This window comes from Ceratotherium simum, chromosome 24 (genome assembly GCF_057802395.1).
Source record: "Ceratotherium simum simum isolate JZ-2026a chromosome 24, ASM5780239v1, whole genome shotgun sequence".
Taxonomy (NCBI): Eukaryota; Metazoa; Chordata; class Mammalia; order Perissodactyla; family Rhinocerotidae; genus Ceratotherium; species Ceratotherium simum.
The window spans coordinates 37,633,933-37,639,932 of NC_141923.1; positions in this window are offsets into that span (position 1 = coordinate 37,633,933).

Below are 6,000 nucleotides of genomic sequence, written 5' to 3' on the forward strand. Positions count from 1 at the left end.
TGTTTGACCTTGAAGAGGCTTTATGGCCAGAACAAAGCTCAGCTTTGGTTTTCCTGTCTTGCTGACAGGAAATATTGCTGTTCCTAGACCAAGGGAGGGAGTGAAGTCAAGTCAGTTCTTTGATTTGTCACTCATTTTAGAATGGTAGTGCTTGGGCTCAAATCAACTGGATGGCAAACCCATATTGTCTCTTTGGTTGGTGGGAGTTGGCAGGTGGGTTGTGTTTCTATAAGAGGCAGTTTGTAACATGATCAAACCAACCCCCTCGAACCATGATTGCAATAAGGAAAACAGGCTGGGAGAGCAGCATCCCATTTATTAAAGGCACTCCTTTTCAAGAAAGGGACAGGAATAAGAAAATGGGAATGAGAAATCAGGTGATTTCACAAGCCCTCCAAGTTAGCATGCTTTCCTCCTCTTTTTCATCGTCCTTTAGTGTATCTCTTTGTATGTCTGGCCTTAATTAGAAATTCCATATTACACACACTTTGCTTGGTCTCAGGGTGGGCATTAGAACTGAGCTGCGGGTGAAGCTGTGTTGATGAGGAGATGGAAAGAGTGTGATGCTGGGCACCCAGTAGGCAGGGAGCAAACAGAAGGGGCAATCGGGCCGTCACGGGGTTAAGTGATGTCCCTGAGAGCCAGTCGCTGGCTTCAGGATATTGGCTGGGCAAGGAGTTGAGTTTTAGGCTTTTCAAAATTCCAGTAGAACAGTTGGAAGAAAAGGGCCACAACAGATAGCTGGTTCACCTGGGGAAATCTGAACCACCTGGCTGACGTGCTGAGCGGACCGGCAAGTGGTGGAGGAAGGGTGGTGCCCCTGCGAGCAGCTGCCTGGGAAGGAAAAGAAGGTAAGAAACCTGGGCTGGAAGTTGTGCTGGCAAAGGGGACAAATGAAAGTCACAGCTAAGTTCCTTCTGGTGTGTGTGTCTGGGAAGCCAGGACGTGTCCGCCACAGGACACTGGAGTCTGACCGTGGTTTTCTGTCTCCCAGCTGGGTTACGGTTGTCTCTGATTTGTTCTCGTCGTTGCGCTCGGGACAGTCCTGCACAAAGCCAGAGAACCTGGAGATTTTTGCTTGGTCACTGCAGCAGGTGGCCTCACTGAGGCCTGTCCACCTGCTTTTTTGCAGTGGTGAGCTTGATCTTTTCCTGCCTTTACAATTGCCCCAAGGGCAAGGGTCTTTTAAATGGCTGTTTTTAAAATTCTTGATATGCTAATTCCATGTGCAGAGTAGCTACAACTTCAAGCAAATAATTACGTCAGCTCACAGAGCTATCATCTGAGCCGGGAAAGGTTTTAAAAACAAGACTAGTAGAGGATAGGAGTTGGAGCCCTGAACTAGGAGTGAGGGAAGCAGAATTCTGTTTCTAATAATAGCATGTTTGATGCTTGGGCTCTGAAGTCAGACTGGCTGAGTTCAAACTCCGAGCTCTGTCAATAGCTGACGTCGGGCTGGTTCCTTCTCTCAGCCTCAGCGTCCTCATCCATAAAGTGAGGATAATAGTGCTCACTTCATGAGGTGGGCGTGAGGATCAAATGAAACAATATAATGCTCTTGACCTCAGGACTCAATGAGCACTCAGGTGCCCGCTGTCATTATCTACACGAAGCATGTGACCAGGGCTGAATCTGCAAGATGGAAAATGCAGGTCCTGCAGCCTTCCTGGGGTGTCTGAGGGTGGACTTGGTGTTTCACAAGTGCTTCCTGCCCGTGAGATGTGCCTGCTCCTTACAAGGCAGGGTGAATAAAGAGGCAGCAGGGGACCCGGCTGACACACTCTTCAAAACCACAGAGGCCCCCGTGGGGACCTTAGATCTGGTGTCAGCCCAAGTGAGACTCTGCCATTCCCTCTCTCTGCTATTCAGTGGCAACTCTGAACTTTGGACGCTGGGTGTCCTGCCCAGGCAGAATTGCTCAGAAGCTCCCGTGGTGGTGTTAACTCAAAGTGGGGTCCTTGGGCCATGCCCAAGGGTGCTTGTTAAAAGGATTCTTGGGCTCCTGCTCTTCTGACCTAAAGCAAAGAGCCGGAGTCAGTCTGTTTAACAAGCTCTCCCAGGTGGTTCTCATGCACTCAGGTTAGAATCCCAAAAGTAAAATAACCCAGGGAACAAAAGGAAGCTATTGGGGAAAGTGAGGCATAGCTGAGCTGAATTAGCAAAGTGGGTCTGAGGCCAGGCGCTTTCAGGCTCCACCTGGAGAAGGATGGGAGAGGGGCTTGTGACACAGTCCAGTTGATAGTTACTGCCTTGACGGTGTTTCCCTTCGAGGGCTGCCCAGCCACTCGCTTTTGAAGCCCCAAGCAAGAGTGATGTCGCGGGGCAACACCCATTTTTATACCACGCACCAGCTGCCCTCTGGTCACAAGGCAGGCTTATAAGCCAGCCAGAGCAAGGCTGTCTGTCAGGCCTGTGCACCAGGCTCCATTCTGGACAGCCTCTGGGAGCATGAAACTAGAGCCTTTCTTTGTTCAAAACAGTTTCTCTAGCCTGAGGAGGAAACCCAGGCAGGGGAAAGGAGTTTGCCAGCCTCTGCCTTGGACGTACAGTGGAAAAACCACAGTAAGAATGAAGACCCTTGTGAAGCACGGCTAGATCACAAATGGGCTAAGACAGAATGTCCTTCAATGTTTGGGGTTTACTAAGGCATGGGCTAATTAATATGTTCCAGACTTTCCCCGGGAAGGGGATAAACAAAAATTTTCTAGATAATTCCTCAGGTAGAAAATCAAATTGGCCAAATACCCCATTCCTGGCCCAGTTTGGATAAGCAGGCTTAACCGTATGCAGGACTGGAGTGATGGCATCAGGCAGGCCCCCACTCGAGTTCTAGAGGCTCTCCCAGCAAACCGTCATCACCCAGCTGGTAAGTGTTATCTTTGTCAGGGTCAGGGTGGGGCAAAGAGCCCGAGCAGCTGCAGAACCCGGGCCTGAGTGTTTAGGTCACAGGCTTCTGAGCCTGCCTGTCTGGATTGGTTCTGGGTGATGCCGCCCTGGTTTCCTGAGGCATAGTACGAGGACAGCAGTAGCACAAAATACCATTGTGAGGCATAAGGGTGTAAGTGTGAAAACCCTTGAACTGTGCCTGGCACTTAGTAAGTACTCAAATGTTAGCAATTCTTAGGTCTGTCTGCCATCATAGGTCCTGGCCCATGCAACCATTTCTGTTTGGGCTTTGTTACACCCCATCCTTCAATGTATTAAAATCCTTAAAAGAAAGGGGAAGTAAATATGTGTTGATTACTAAAGGGTGGTAACAAAGAGTTCCTCCTTTCTGAAGGAACTCAAGCAAGACCACGAATCTGTTACCATTTGAAAAAATCTGGACTTGGGAAATGAAATATACCCTTGCTGGCTGGATCGGAACCATTGACCATTACCACACTGGTTACTTCGCCCATTCTCTGTCCTGGTTTCAGCTTATATTTCTGTAATGCCCAGTGGCCCTCGCTGTGCTAGGGAAGCCCATCTCGTGCCTGCCCAGTGTTTCCTGAAAGGCCTGGTCACGATAGTGGTTGAGCCCCTGCTTTTCAGCCGTCCCGCGCAGGGGCCCCTTGAGCAGAGTCTGCCTGGTGGTGAGGTGGGGACAGACTAGCCTGTTGGCTCTGTGTGGTCTAATGACTGGACCCCAGGGCCCACGTGCTCTAGCTCACCCTGGCTGACCTGTGTGTGCCCTGTGCACACACACACCTAGCAGGATGGGCGTGTGTAGAAGAGAGCCAAACAGGTGGCCCTGCACAATTCACAACCAGCCGAGCGGGTTCCCTCCTGTGCCCTGTGCTGGATGCCAGCTGCACCAGCAGGCCTGCTCTGACTGCCAGGCTCTGGTCAGGATTGTTTTCCTCTGATGTCTGTTGCAGGAGGGGGCCCCTTGTACACCTACAGCTTATCCAGCACAGTCTCTGCTATTAATCTTTTCCAGTAAATTAAAGGCCAGAGAAAAACAAAGAAAGAAGAATAATAATCAAGGATCCACTATTAAGAAATCTGTGCCAGAACCTTCCACTCCAACGTTGAACATGGTGAGGGTTTGAGCCTCCTGCCAAGAAAAAGAGAAACCTGACAGCTACCACGGCAGGCCGGTGGGGAGAGGCGCACACTCCACCAGCAGGCTCCTGCAAGGGCCCAATGAGCCGTGCAAAGTCTGGTTCAGGAAGTAACCAAATGGACGTGCAGAGCTGCTGCCCACACCCCTGGTCACTCATCACGAGCCAGAGGAGTCCAGCTGGCAGTGTGGCTCCCACGCACATGCTGGAGAGCTTCATTGTTTCCTATCTCCCGGTGCCATCAACAGCTCAGAGGTGGCAGGGGCAGATTTGGGGCTAAAGGCTGCCCAAAGCGGCCAATGGCTTTGGGCCAAAAGGCCACAGCAAGGCCAGCCAGCTGAGAGGAGGTATGTCACGTCCACAGCAAACACCTACTGGAAGGCTAGTGGGAGACTTCGGGTAGGAGATCTCTGGTTCAAACAACTCGACTGTGTTTCCCATCCAGGAAATGAGTCCAGGGCCCCCTCCTCTGCAGAGAGCTGCCGTGGACACTTGAGCAGGCGTTTCCCACTGGGAGCTCCAGGAGGCCAGGCACTGGTCTCTGTGCTTGCTGCTGCACCCCTAGCGCAGTGCCCCTATCACGGGTACCCCACAGATACATAGGTGTGTGCGTGACAATGGGCTGAGGGTGAGGTAGGGACAGACTAGCCTGTTGGCTCTGTGTGGTCTAGTGACTGGACCCCAGGGCCCACATGCTCTAGCTCAGCCTGGCTGACCTCTGTGTGCCCAGTGCACACACACACACACACCCCTAGCAGGATGGGTGTGTCTATAAGTTCATTTCTGTGGACTTCTAGGTCAGTCCTGGGGTTGCTCTGCGTGAGTTCAACCAACGGACATTTGAGTGGCACCTGTTCTCAGCCCAGCATCGAGCCAGGCACTGGGGAGATTTGGGGCAGCTAATGGAGCCTGGGCCCTGCTTTCAAGAAGCTCAGAGTAGGTAGAGACCAGCCTCGTGCACATGGCACTAATGCCAGAGGAGTTGAGAAGCTGGGCCCTCGAGGAGAGGGTTGGCATATGGGAGGGGCAAGGGTCAGGGCCAGGTCATCACTTCTCCAGCCTTGATGTGCCCTCCTTCCTCCCCCCGCTGTGCAGTGGGCAGAGAGGCTGGGTGGAGGCTGCTGGTGAAGGGAAGGTGGGTCAGAGCCTCCCCTCTGCATGGGCTGGATCACCACATTCCACCACATTCACTGGCCATCCCGGTACCCAGGCCCATGGCAGCCACTGCTCCCAAGAGGGAGGGAAGGGCTTGGGTGGAGCCTAGTAAAGTGTTAGCCTTTCTCAGGAGCACAGCATAGATCCCTGGTACTCATTTCATCACCACCATCGTCATCCACCTCACAGAGGTGCCACTTGCAGGCGCTCACCACTGTCCTGTCAGGCACTGGTCAGCACACCTGGGGAGCAGAGCTCCTGCAGCCCTAGGGTCCACTAGCCTCCCTCTGAGAGAGCTGTGACATTGAGTCTGCTCTGATTCTGGTAGTGCAAGTCCCAGGCTCTTGTCATCCCCTTTGTCCCATCAGCCCAGACACAGCAGATTCGGCCCAGGTTCAGCACTTGGCAACAGGAAGTCTCACATCCAAGGTCACCAACATTCAGTACTTTTTATTTTGGAAGGAATTTAATGTGAGCAAAGGTTGAGAGAGTAGTATACTGAACCCTAATGTACCCATTCTCCAGTGTCAACAATTATCAACATGCAATACTTCTTGAAAGAAAAGGGATGAAAAAATGCATTATTATTAAAAGTAAGAAAGTGTGGGTATGTCAAAGGAACACAAGAGTCAACTGAAAGAGCCCCTAATGGCCAGAGCTGGAACCATTTGAGCAAGAAGGTAACACAGTAGTGGAGCATAACCCAAAGTATGGGTTATAAATATTCATGAGTCCATATTGATATAATGATTGAATAAATAAATAAATGGAGAATAGACAAGCTTCCCATACAGAAGAA